Genomic DNA, 12,978 nt, shown 5'->3' on the forward strand with positions numbered 1-12,978 from the left:
GCCTTGAGAATCCATAATTATGTGGTTCCAATGTCACTAACACCCAACACGAGCAACACAGAGGAGCTGCAACTGTTGTTTCATTCCATAGGCAGCCCAGCCATTGGATGGGAAAGTCCACTACTAACATGACAGCCAAGCACACTTCACTCACATAAAGTCACTTTAGCTGTATCTGGGGAGAAGTCAATTTGACTAAGAGTAATAGTTTCTCAAGCACCTAAGTGACTTAGAAGCCTAAGTACCATTTTCAAAAGTGATGTAGGCCTTTATGAGCCTAAAATTTCATCAACTTTCAGTGAGATTTAGGCTCCTAAAGCTGTGATTTTCAATGGAACTTAAGAGTTATTGCTCAGCTCCTTGAGCAACTAGACTTCTTTAGGTTTCTTTGAAAATCCCAGCCTAAGTGTCTCAGACACTTTTGAAAATAAGACTTAGAATCCTAAGTCACTTAGGGGGTGCTTTTGAAAATGTTACCTAATATTTTCTTAATTCACCCTTGCTCTTATTCTTAATATTGATTTGCAATATATTTTAGCAGTGTATCAGTCGTCACTTGGAGTCAATTTTTTTCTTAGAAGTGTAGAGAACTCTGTAATGGTCCTTTTTCCAGTCTGCACAGCTGATACTTCTTTTTCAGCAGTACAGTTCTCTGTTGGATGTTCTGTAGATAAATATGCTACAGGAGTTATGGTGACATAAATATGAATTCGATATATGGATAGGCATCCAGAGTGCAGCACACACCAGAGAGAGTTTTGCCCTTAGCTACACACCTTTCAACATACAAACCTGCCAATGTGTGACATAAGCCATCAAAAATGTGTGGCAAATGAATGAACAGTGTGACATATGTGTCTATTTTGCAGCATAATTGACAATTTATGATTTATTATTAACTAAAAACCATGCTTTAAGGATGTTTTCTTATGGTGTGACTCAAATAAACTGGTTTGCTATGTGTAACTGGTGAGGGGGCTGGGCAGGACAGGGCCTGTAACAGATTGCAAAACTGGTTTATTTAATTCACAGTGACAGAAAACAGCCTTAAAAATAGGTTATAGTTAAAAAAAAAACGGGCTGCCAATTTGGCAACAAAATATAAGTGCCACATATTTTGGCCAGTTGTGGCCCAAATGGGATTTTGGTGAATGGATCTCTCCCCAGACTGGTTTCAAAGTCAACTCATCCATTCCCCATCCCAACAAATGCATTCTACCTACCCACATTAACCTCTCCCTTCACTTCCCGCAGCTGGAAGAAAAATTCAGAAGGGAGGGTTTTTTGTTCACTCGTTGACACTGCTTGAGTGTCCATCAACTAAAGGTTTGGACAAATGAAGCACCATGAAAAGATCTGGGGGGGGTTTATATGATCTTAGTAAGCTGCCAGTAGACAGGAAAACACTCTTGAACAAATGTACGGACCTTCACCGGATGCTGACACATGGGGAATGTTTGGATGTCAATGATAAAACCTCTATGTCGAAATGGACAACATCCAACACATTTTTCAACATGGGAAGCACTCTCTACTCCAAGTTCTGCAATTCATTCATGATGCAGAGCTGAAGGACACTCTTCGTAATATGTGGATAGTGTTGAGGATTCTGCTTACACTGCTGGTCACCGTCGTGAGTGGTGAGCGCAGCTTTTCAACGCTCAGGCTCATTAAAATATATCTTCGATCGACGATGGCCAATGAGAGACTGACATCGCTTGCTTTTTTATCACTTGAAAATGCCCATTGGCCAGTCTTTGGATCTCTCTGATGCCATGCTTCAGTTTGCACAGGCAAAGACAAGAAAAGAGACCGTTTGAACTAAAGGACTAGGATTAACATTCTAAGGCTGTCACCTACTGTAACATGGTTTAATAATGGTCCACCCAATGTTGGTGAACAGTTCAATTTCTTGATGTTAGTATGTTCCAGTTATTCTTAAAATTAAAAAGTTTCCATAAACTTAGAAAAAACAATTTTTTTATTTGCTTATATATGGCATGAATAATACAGATTTTCAGATCCTTGTATGCAAATTTATCAACTTCTGTGACAGGGATAAATCATGCATGCAAATCGTGCATAAAAGTTGCAAAATGGGCTACATATGCAATGAAAAATAAGGTATTCAAAAGTTTAACAAGTGGAGCAGGGAGGTGCCGAAGATGCTTCTTGCCTGGAGCGCCATTTGGTCTAAGGCCAGGCCTGGCCATGGCTGTCAATCCTTTCACCAGCACTCAATTCTGTAAACAAAAATGTCTTTTTTATAATGTTGTTGTTACTGCAGTTACTGTAAAGAAAAGCAATACAATTCTATGTTGTAAAAAATATTGTTTAGCTAAAGTGTAAGCAGTTATCCATGGGGAGAAGGCCTTTTTCACATATGAGGTACTTCAACAAAAGATAATGAAAAACATAAACTCCTGTCATGAATATAGGGGGAAGGGTAGCAACCTTTATGTATGCCTGGCATCTGTACTGGATTGCCTTATCTGTAAAGGGTTAAGCAGTTCAAATAACCTAGTTGGCACCTGACCAGAAAGACCAATGAGGGAGAAGGATTTGTTTTGTTGTTCTGTGGGTTGTTTTCTCTCCAGATGGAGGGAAAAGCCAGCAGGTACACTATCTCCCCAAAACCATACCTGAAATAATTAAACTAAAACCATAGAACCTGTAAGTAGAGCAAGGAAATGCGTTAGGTTATTTTTTGTTTTGACTTGTGAATTTTCCTATGCTAAAGAGGTAGTTTCATTCCTGTTTTGTAATTGTGAACCTGAGCTCAGAGAGGGAATCCTCTGTGTTTTAAATCTCTTTATTACCCTGTAAAAGTTACCTTCCATCCTGATTTTGCAGGTGTGATTCTTTTACTTTTTTCTTTATAAATAAAGTCCTTCTTTTAAGAACCTGATTGATTTCAGTGTCCTGAAGACAAAGGATCAGATCTGTGCACACATTGCTAAGGCAAATGGTATTTTATTCTCAAGCCTCCCAAGGAAAGGGGGTGAAGGGGCTTGGGGGGGATATTTTGGGGGTTAGGGATAGGGATTCCAAGTGACCCTTCCCTGAATATTTTGTGTAAATTACTTGGTGGTGGCAGCAATATCAGTCTAAGAAATTAGTGCCTTAGAGAAGTTTCAACCTAAGCTGTTAGAATATAAATTTAGGGGGTCTTTCATGTTGGTCCCCACATCTGTAACCCAGATTTCAGAGTGCTGGTGGGGGGAGAACCCTGACAACTCCTTAGGTAAAATTTGGTTTATTTTAATTTTTATATGACTCATCTAGGTGGCAGGACAGTGGTATTGACTGTATAGGGTTTATTTTAAAAAGTCATAAGTACATGGTCATGTGGCTTTTAGCTCAATACATATTTTCAGTGTGTGTTTCAAGTCTGGATTTAGAAACTACCATCTCTAAGACATAAGGTAACTGCAGAAGTCCTCATTTACACCATACTCGCCATTGGAGAACTATTTTATTATTATGACAACCATCACAGTGATATCTAAATACAGATAACTTGGTTTAAATTGAGTCCTTAATTAAAAAAAACAGGAACACAGTGCTTCCTGTACCTTTCAAACTGAGAATGGAGAAGGATGTTCATAATCAGCCGAAAGCCTTGCAACTCTTTCTAAATGTGGGCAGGTTTGTACATGAACATAATGCCAGCAGGGGTAAGATATCATGAAACCCTCCCTTCAGCTTCCATGAGTGTCACACTTGGACAGCCAAGTCCAGAGGAGCAGAGGCTGCTCAATGGGTTGGAGATGGAGAGGTAATCTTTTAGGTAACTTGGGCATACAATAATTTTGGGCTATCATAGAATATCAGGATTGGAAGGGACCTCAGGAGGTCATCTAGTCCAACCCCTGCTCAAAGCAGGACCAATCCCCAACTAAATCATCCCAGCCAGGCTTTGTCAAGCCTGATCTTAAAAACCTCTAAGGAAGGAGATTCCACCACCTCCCTAGGTAACCCATTCCAGTGCTTCACCACCCTCCTAGTGAAAAAGCTTTTCTTAATATCCAACCTAAACCTCCCCCACTACAACTTAAGACCATTACTCCTTGTTCTCTCATCTGCTACCACTGAGAATAGTCTAGATCCATCATCTTTGGAACCCCCTTTCAGGTAGTTGAAAGCAGCTATCAAATCCCCCCTCATTCTTTTCTTCTGTAGACTAAATAATCCCAGTGCCCTCAGCTTCTCCTCATAAGTCATGTGCTCCAGCCCCCTAATCATTTTTGTTGCCCTCCTCTGGACTCTTTCCAATTTTTCCACATCCTTCTTGTAGTGTGGGGCCCAAAACTGGACACAGTACTCCAGATGGGGCCTCACCAATGCCGAATAGAGGGGAATGATCATGTCCCTCGATCTTCTGGAAATGCTCCTACTTATACAGCCCAAAATGCTGTTAGCCTTCTTGGCAACAAGGGCACACTGTTGTCTCATATCCAGCTTCTCACCCACTGTAACCCCTAGGTCCTTTTCTGCAGAACTGTTGCCTAGCCACTCGGTCCCTAGTCTGAAGCAGTGCATGGGATTCTTCCATCCTAAGTGCAGGACTCTGCACTTGTCCTTGTTGAACCTCATCAGATTTCTCTTGGCCCAATCTTCTAATTTTTCTAGGTCCCTCTGTATCCTATCCCTACCCTCCAGTGTATCTACCACTCCACTCAGTTTAATGTCATCTGCAAACTTGCTGAAGGTGCAGTCCATGCCATCTTCCAGATCATTAATGAAGATATTGAACAAAACCGGCCCCAGAACCGACCCTTGGGGCACTCCACTTGATACTGGCTGCCAACTAGACATGGAGCCATTGATCACTACCCGTTGAGCCTGACAATCTAGCCAGCTTTCTATCCACCTTATAGTCCATTCATCCAGCCCATACTTCTTTAACTTGCTGACTATGGAAAACTAAAGATACTGAAATGAAATTGCCCATGCTGCATAGTTTTTGGCAGAACTATTGAATTACACTCCTGGTGTGCTGCTAATGCAAGAGTCAGACAGTGACTGATATAAGCGTACGTAGTGACCCTCATGTGCTCTCTGCACTTAAAGAAACATGGGGTTTTTTTTTGGGGGGGGGGGAGAGGAGGGAAGGTGGGGAACATTTTACTCCATTATCATCCTGGATACTTAGAAGGGGAATGAAGAAGTTGAAACATTAAAGAACAGCGGGGTTTTCCTAGGATTACTTAGTGCAAATACATTAGATTTCCTTGACAAAAAATTTGAGAAAATATAAGCCATGAATACTAGATATGGAATGACATTATGGCCCAGATCCATGGGCCTGGTCTGGCAGCTCTATGCCAACTTTGCAGCCATAGAACCAGGAGATCTAGCTCCCCTTTGAGCAGGGGAATCCATGGGTGATGCAGAGCCACCATAGTGGTTCCCTATGCCACCCCCCATATACAGGCGCACATCCCTATTCCCAGGAATCCACTGGCTGCTGGAGGGGCCTGCTGGGGATGCTTTCATTTATGCTGGAGACCAGACCAGCAGCTGTCTGGTTCTAGGATCCAGGCAGCATAAAGCTAGCTGGCTTAAATCTTTTCACCACCCCTTCCAGTCTTGCTCTCAACCAGACCAGAGGATATGGACCCTGTGATTGTGGCTAGTGCATTGCACAAACTGTGCAGGAAGAGTTACAAAAAGATTACCATCATCTGAGAGTGATTTATACTTGATTTCTCTGTGCATCTTTTTCAGAAACTAAGCAAGTTGTAAGTTATTCATGGAGAAAGCCCTAAGTCACGAATGAACTGCCAGCTGCTGTGCCAAATAGCTTGTACCAGTCATTTTTCATAATTGCATTTAGCTAAGAACAAATTTATTATTAGGACTCTTCCATGTGCTGCACTGTATGTATCTGTAGCTCAGAAACAATTATACAAAATACTAATTCCCATACAGTTGCATGCTTACAGAGAGGACCTCTGATGTTCTGCGATTCCAACTGTTGCAGAACTGTGTTTCAGAATCTCAGCTTTCTTTAAAAAACAAATAAATCTAGTGCTCATGGTTGTGGAAAACCCCACTCAAAAACAGAACTGAACGTAAACTGAAGCAATGTCATCCTCCTGAGTCTGCAGACAGCTTGAAACAATGGTTATAAGTGTGAACTGCTCCTTTCATCTCATTTCTCGCCCCCATGGCCTCGGAGTCCTGGATTTAGCCATTTTTCAAAGTGCCACAGAATTTAGCATTTTTTCTGTGGAACTTGCCATTTCGCTGCTACCAGGCATCTAACATTTTGTCTCCCTGCCTTGCTGGGACCTATCTGCAACTGCCTCTTACTCTGCGGTTTTCTTCGCAAGGGGGACTTGGCTGAATTACAGACCATATTCCCTGTACTCTCCATTCATTTGAGCAAGCTGCATAACTCCTTTGTGGATTTGCCCTTAGAGTAATGTGGCTATACTAAAATTATGCCATTAAAATTTGCATACCTTACCATACCTTCATGTCTTCTCTATGTACATCCCATATCTATTGCTGATACCATGTGATAAATTGCATATCCAAGTGATAAATGGCATTTTTCAAGCACCTTCAACCACCATGGCTATTTTTAACATTCTCTGAGCAGCTTCAAACAGCCGCCATTAAATACACAAGCCCCAAGCTGCCTAAAAATGCACCTTCCAAATGAGGACTCCTCTCCCCCCCGCCCAATGACATTGTTCTAAGGTGCAAGTTGAGCAATATTCAGCTCTAGCTCAGTGATAGAGTTACGCTTTGATATCTCATGATCCATCAGGAATAGAAAGAGGAACCTTATCCCATTGGAAAGCCGAGATTCCCAACTTTGTGTCTTTCATTGTTGGGCCTCAGTCCCAGATTGTTTCCCATATCTGAGGCCTGGTTTGTTGAGAGTCATGTCGAGAAGGAACAAATGAACACCCACCCTGAGTTCTCCTAGCTCAAAACCTGGTTATTCGTAAAATATCTCCTTACATATTTGAACAAGGGCTTCCAAAATATGATTAACATATTATAAGCTATTTTTACGAGAGATGCAATTATATAAGATTTATATTCAGCTATTGCGACTTTCACGTCAACTGTACTATGCTTAAGGCTATTGTATCTGCTTTCCGAATTTTCTGAGACAGCTAAAGACACAGGCCCCGGGAAACAGCAAGAGGGACAAGTGCCCGTTATTGTATATGGAAAATGAATCCTTCTGTCAACTCCAGACCAAGCTCAGATTAATATGGATTTACAATGAACATCACCAGTGATTCAAGCAGGGTTGTAATTGTTTTGCAGCTAATCCAAAACTTTCTTCTACACAGACATAACCTAATTCTAACTTAGCGAGACAGAACAGCTTGACACATTTGTTATCTAAAGACCACTTCAGCCAAAGAACATAATGAAAAAGCATGGGAACTTGACTCAGGAGCAAAGACTCTTCTTTAATACTTGTTCCAAAAATAAAAATGAAAAAGGGCCTTTATTCCCTCCTCCCCCTTGTTGCTTCTTATTCTTGAGGCTGTAATTTTGCCCCAAGGACTGCTTCAAAAAACAAAAACAAAAAACAAACAAAAAAAACCCAACCCACATTTTCTTCTATGGGATTGGCTAACACATCTCAGCCTAGTGGAAATACAGCCTGCTGGGGAAAGGGACATACTTCTTATTCTTTTCTTGCTCAATTAGTGATAATGACTTCTAGCAACCTTAGTAGATAGTTAACACTCGCCTTGTCTTAGGGCTTGTCTATACTTACGCGCTGGTTTGGTGGCAGGCAATCGAACTTCTGGGTTCGATTTATCGCGTCTTGTGTGGACATGATAAATCGAACCCAGAAGTGCTCCCCGTCGACTCTGGTAATCCTGATCGGCGTGAGGAGTACGCGGAGTCGACGGGGGAGCCTGCCTGCCGCGTCTGGACCGCGGTAAGTTCGAACTAAGGTACGTCGACTTCAGCTACGTTATTCATGTAGCTGAAGTTGCGTACCTTATTTCGAATTGGGGCATTAGTGTAGACCAGGCCTTAGTGTGGCTATTAATAGCTAGACTGTGCCTTTGCTCAGTGTTCTGAGTAGGGTGTAGCAAGTAGGTGCACTATCACATGAGCTTCCCCTGGGAGGAATTGTGGGTGAAATCCTGACCCTATTGAAGTCAATGACAAAACTCCTGTTGACTTCAGTAGAACCAGGATTTGACCTGTTACTCTTGCTCATGGTTAGGTGGGGGTATTATTTGCTATTCTATTCCATTCCATTCCATATCAGCTCTTTCACCATCCTCATCACCATAGTGACTGTCCAAGCACCCGCTATACACCTTTGCCAAGTGTAGCATGTTCCCCCATCTGTCTCACTGGTGTGCATGAGGCACCTTAGCCAAGACCCTGCCCACTCCCTGCTTCTCTCCACCTTGTGGGCAGAGCAGTACCAAACATGGAGCCCCTGCTCTCCCCAATACCTGCCTAATGTAGCTCTGCAGGGGTTATGGAGATGGGGTTTTTTATCCCCTTCCCTCCCTGTATTAAGGCCAGGCACAATCTATCTTTCTATTGCTAAGAATTACTTAGATAATCATTCTTAAGAGTTATAATTGTAAACTTCTTTATTTAAACCTATAAAAACCATTAGTGAGTAAACAGGTATGGATACTCCTGTTATATCATGACAAATACAATTAAGAGTCCCCTCCTTAATTTGAGCCGATTTCAAAGAAGTTAAAAGTTAAAATCAAAGAACAAAGCCTTGCATCCTTCAAGGTTTTCCTTATGCACTGCATTATGAATCCACCATGGGCTTCTGTGAATATTTGAACAATGTGCAGTCAGGTCAATTTCCCTGAATCAAGAGAACTGGCTTGAATCTACAATCCTTATTAATGCAAAACCAGCATTGCTGACCCACAGGGTACAAAAATACTGAGTCAGGCCCAAAAAAATCATGAGCTTGGCTTAAAACTCATGATTTAAAAAAAAAAAAGAGTCTATGTGGGATTCTTTTTCTTTGCCTTCCGGTTTCTGAACCTTTAGGATGCACTTGCTTCATGTTTCCAAGCTTTTCTCTGAAACCAAGAGGGCTAGAAATGTACTTTTTAAAACAATTGAAAGTTGAGATTCCCAAGTAGTCTTTAGATTCCAGCAGCTGGGCATTTAACAACCAAACCAACCAACCAAAGTGAGACATGCAATAATATAATGGGAGTTGGCAACACTGCAAAACTTCCCTTGACCTCAATGAGGATTGCCCCTGGAGTTTGTGTCCAGTACAGTACAGGAGCGGCTGTGGTCTAGTGATATGTGAGGGAGTTTTGCATTTGGACCAAGGGTAGAGAATATGGCCTGATGAATATTCTTCCAATTCTTCATTTGCTTTGCTGTATTTGGAGCAAAGCTGTTTAAGAGTCTCAGGATTTCAATTTAAAAAATAACAACAGACTTTATGAAGAGCAAGGGATTAATCAGACTAAGTTACACAGAAACTAAAGAGGGAGTTCTGTGGTTCCCAGGATTGCAGCCCGCCAGCAAAGCTCTTCAGCAGCATATCAAATTACAAACTCATCATCAGAACAACTAGCTCATTGGCTGATCCCTGAAGTCATGACACCATTGCTGATTGCTTGTGAAAGCAGTAGCCATATGCATGCTAAGAGCCAGGTACAACTACGTTAGCAGGATTGCTAGGAGTAGCAAGTCCAATGAACCTACCAGCTCATGTATTTGTAATATCATGCCTGATTCCCCACTGCCTGGGCACCTTCTGTAGTCATTTACACCTGTATAAAATAAGTGCAAGTGAGTATAAAAAGCTACCATCAGGGAGTGGAGAATTCTGATTCGGTAGCATTTTACACTCACTATACACTCAGTGGTCTCAATCTGCCGGGCACAGCTGGGTTTGTTTTCTGTATTTTGTACAATACTAATCGCACTTTGGGTACCCAAATAATAGTAATAATATATAACGAACAAAAATAAATAATGATGTGCTAAGCCAAATTGCTGAGAAATGAAGGCAATGTATGAACATTCAGATTACCTTGTGTATGCAATTAACTGACAACGGCAATCCATCCCAAAGTGATGTATCAAAAAGAAGCAGGCATTACGTGTAAGAGATGTATAGCAACTGAAAGAAAACACTCAGCATTTTAATCTGAACAATCCACTTATGTTCTCATTTTACATTAATATGCTTCTTGTTACCAAGTCACCAGGACTGATAGCATCAGATAAAGCAATTTAAGGGATACAGAAAATGTTATAGACCAAAAAGGCATATATACTTTAAAGTTACTTCATCAATTAAACATATATTAAAATAAACAAGGAAATAAAACCTTTATCAAGTCTGACTCAGTTTAAAAACAGTATGAAACTGGGGGCTTTGGCAGCTGAGTCAGGCTCTGTAACTTTATCCAGTCTTGACCAAAAGAAAGGAAAAAGTCACTTGAGTCCATGTAGAAACTAACAAAAATACAATTACCAGAATTGTTACTGCACAGAAAATAAAGCATGAGTCCTTCTCCTTCTTTCATATAATAGCAATGAGCATATAGATAACTTTTCATCTTCAAAACACTTTACAAACATTATCTAATTCGTCCTCACGATACCCCAAAAGGCAGGGAAGTAAATGTTACAATCTCCACTGCATAGAATCATGCAAGGATACAGAACTTGTCAATGGCAAATTTAGGATTGAAACTCAAGACTTCCTGATTTCGAATCCTGTGGTCCCCCCCTCTCATTAGTTGCTATGAAATTGGTGGGTGTGGAAGTTGCCTTTTAATAGCTGAGGACATTTATGTCCATAAGAAATTGTAAGTGGTTGTATAAGCTTTTCCACATTGTCCATGTGCCTCAACCCTCATCCAGGGGGACCACATCTAGGTGTGCAAAAGTAGCTTAGTTTCCATGTCCATACAGTTCTAATTAATTAGTAGCAATTGTGATGGCATTTATGTATTGTGGGTTGGGTGGTTGCCATTAAATGTTAACATTTGCCAAGTTACCACATAATGGTATATGGAAAAACCATGTTACTTGACACCTTTATGTAGTAACTGTTGGGAAATGTGACTTTTAATGGAAACGACTCCGCCTTCAACACAAAAATCTGTCTAAGATACTTATTATATACACTAATGTCCTACAGCATCCCTCTGAGGCAGGGAAATATCCTCATTTATCCCTATTTTAAAGATGGAAGAGTGAAATCAATGGAAGTTAGCAGACTAACTCCTTTTGAGCGTTCAGCCCTAAGTGACATGCCCAAAGTCACAGAAGAAGGCTATGGCAGAGCAGGGAATTGCATTTACCTCCCAGAGTCCCAAGCTAGTGCTCTAACCACTGCTCCATCCTTCCTCTCTAAAACCACCATCAATTACAACTGTCTGGACTTAACCAACCAAACTTATTTCTAAACATTTCAGTGATATTAACTGACTTGACTTCTCAATTCTGAAACCAGGAACAAACCTGAATGAGAAAAATATCTGAGCTGATTGACACTATAAAATAAGATTGGTGCTGTAATTAAATGTGGAGTACAGTCTAATGATGCAGGTTTGGCTAATTAGTCTTGCTAGTTTTAATAGTCTGGGTTGGAGGGAGCAGAACTTTGTAGAGGCAGGTGTCATATGTACTTTGAGTCTCTGACGCACAGGTTTGTCTCAGTAACTTAAAACCCCGTAGATCAGAAAGGCTTCTTATCTGAAAAATATGAACAAGAGAGGGCAAGTGTTCCATGTGGATACATAGGGCAATAGTGATCATGTCCAGGATTTTTCTTAAACCAAGCCATTTGTGTCTGTGAATACCTGCACATCTATATACACACTGATAAAGGGCTGCACTGATAACCTTGAGGTTTGAATGGTCTCCAGGGTATCTCACGGCAAAACAGTATAATCTGCATTACAACACATTGTCATGCCTTAGCAAATATACTAGAGTATAGACTGCAAAAAAGCCAGCTGTCAAATGGTCACCACAAGATGCCAAGTCACCCAGTAATCGGATTCTAATATTCCATCTGTTTAAATGCCTATCAACATGTATCTGTTCTCCCTAGACATGTTTGTAAAGTTTTATTTTCTCTTGCTTCTTTCCTCCTGTTATTCTTAACCTTACCTTTTTAGGGCACACTGCCCAGAACGAGTCTGCTACAGGCTCATACTGCGGAGTCCCATTTCAGCTGATGTTCTGACTCACCCTGGAAAGATTACTCTGTTCCCCTTCTCATTCAGTAGCATGTGTTCCTTTTTTCTTTTATTTTGTGATCCAAAACCCTGGAGCCAAATCCACCCCTAGCAAATTCCATTGAAGTCCACAGAATGACATCAGGGGTTGATTTGTCCCTTGAATTTAATATAATTGAAGTCCCTCATCCAGTATGAAATAGTAAGTGTCATACATATTATTGTTGTTAAATGTGCCAGCCGTCACTGAGAAGTATTGATTCTTCTTATTCTGCATATTGGTACATTTAAATCTATATATTGCATTTATATTATGCAAAGAAAGAAAATTCATTCTACTATTCAAGATAGCTCTCTACTGAGACAGCTATCAGCATGCTGTAGTATTGCTAATGTCCTGGTTTAATGAGATATCCAAACTTATAAAAACATTCACCTCTTAAATGATTTACTAAACAGTCTAAAATACATGCAACTACCATGTACTATTGCCATCTAGTGGAAAGGTAAGTAAGAACACAGGTTTCCTTTAATTTAATGAATAAAACTTATCATCCATGATTGTCAATGATGATTATTTTAGATAATTAGGACACCTTTGAAAGACATATTGTAAAATTAATAAATCTCCTAATGGTTACCTTGCTCTTTTCTAATGGAAATCAATAGTCCCAAGTCTATTTCTCAGTATGGTTATAGAAAAAGTGTTTTTTGGAAACTAACTGACATGCAGTTTCTCATCTCAAACTGCAGAAACTTAGCTTGTCCTCCTCTCTTTGATTAA

General features: G+C 40.5%; 1 long non-coding RNA gene across 1 annotated transcript; it reads right to left on the minus strand.

Annotated features, from left to right (window-relative positions):
- Nucleotides 1–1,994: 1,994 nt before the first annotated feature.
- Nucleotides 1,995–12,816, minus strand: LOC117877267. Its single transcript, XR_004645666.1, has 3 exons — nt 12,127–12,816; nt 10,031–10,120; nt 1,995–2,243 (listed from the first exon to the last, which is right to left on the minus strand). It is a non-coding gene; the product is annotated as an uncharacterized LOC117877267 (long non-coding RNA).
- Nucleotides 12,817–12,978: the final 162 nt, after the last annotated feature.

The sequence above is a fragment of the Trachemys scripta genome, chromosome 4, assembly GCF_013100865.1.
Source record: "Trachemys scripta elegans isolate TJP31775 chromosome 4, CAS_Tse_1.0, whole genome shotgun sequence".
NCBI lineage: Eukaryota > Metazoa > Chordata > Testudines > Emydidae > Trachemys > Trachemys scripta.